The sequence below is a fragment of the Myotis davidii genome, unplaced genomic scaffold (assembly GCF_000327345.1).
Source record: "Myotis davidii unplaced genomic scaffold, ASM32734v1 scaffold295, whole genome shotgun sequence".
Classification (NCBI taxonomy): domain Eukaryota; kingdom Metazoa; phylum Chordata; class Mammalia; order Chiroptera; family Vespertilionidae; genus Myotis; species Myotis davidii.
This window is the reverse complement of record NW_006286683.1, coordinates 670,597-671,336: the sequence shown is the minus strand read 5'-3', so window position 1 is coordinate 671,336 and position 740 is coordinate 670,597. Positions and strand designations below refer to the sequence as shown.

Sequence of the window (740 nt, the reverse complement as noted above, 5' to 3'; positions counted from 1 at the left end):
ATGTCGATAGTGTTTCTGCTGAGATCCCCTGCTGTATAGTTACATAGACCTACCTCCCAGTCGCAGCGCCTGTAATTAATTCTGTAAGCTTGAGGCACAGATTAAAGCCCGCTGGATAATAATACCTAATTCTGACCATTGTTGTAAGGAGTAAGTGTGATTCTGTGTGTTTCGCCTCTAGCACAGTACCTGCCCCGCAGTAACCAATGTGTGTTATTTTTCAAGTTCTTACACTTAAAACCAGTACACCTGCGGGAAAGCACACAGGCTGCATAAAAATCTTATTCCTCCCCCAAACAATGATGTAGCCCCAAATGTCGATAGTGTTTCTGCTGAGACGTCCTGCTGTATAGTTACATAGAACTACCTCCCAGTTGCAGTGCCTGTAATTCTGTAAGCTTTAGGCACAGCTTAAAGCCCGCTGGATAATAATACCTAATTCTGACCATTGTTGTAAGGAGTAAGTGTGATTCTGTGTGTTTAGCCTCTAGCACAGTACCTGCCCCGCGGTAACCAGTGTGTGTTATTATTTTTCAAGTTCTTACACTTAAAACCACTACACCTGCTGGAAAGCACAGGGTGCATAAAATGCTTATGTAACCTCCGTGACCTGGTTTCCTGCAGAAAAACATGTCTGATAACTTCTTTATTTTAAATATATTTGCATTGATTTCAGAGAGGAAGGGAGAGGGAGAGAGAGAGATAGAAACATCAGTGATGAGAGAATCACGGATCGGCTG

At 42.8% G+C, this 740-nt stretch overlaps 1 protein-coding gene across 1 annotated transcript in view; it reads left to right on the top strand.

The window, feature by feature from the left end:
• TRIM67 (tripartite motif containing 67) overlaps positions 1-740 on the top strand; it is a 13,249-nt gene that overhangs the window by 1,860 nt on the left and 10,649 nt on the right. The window lies entirely within an intron of this gene.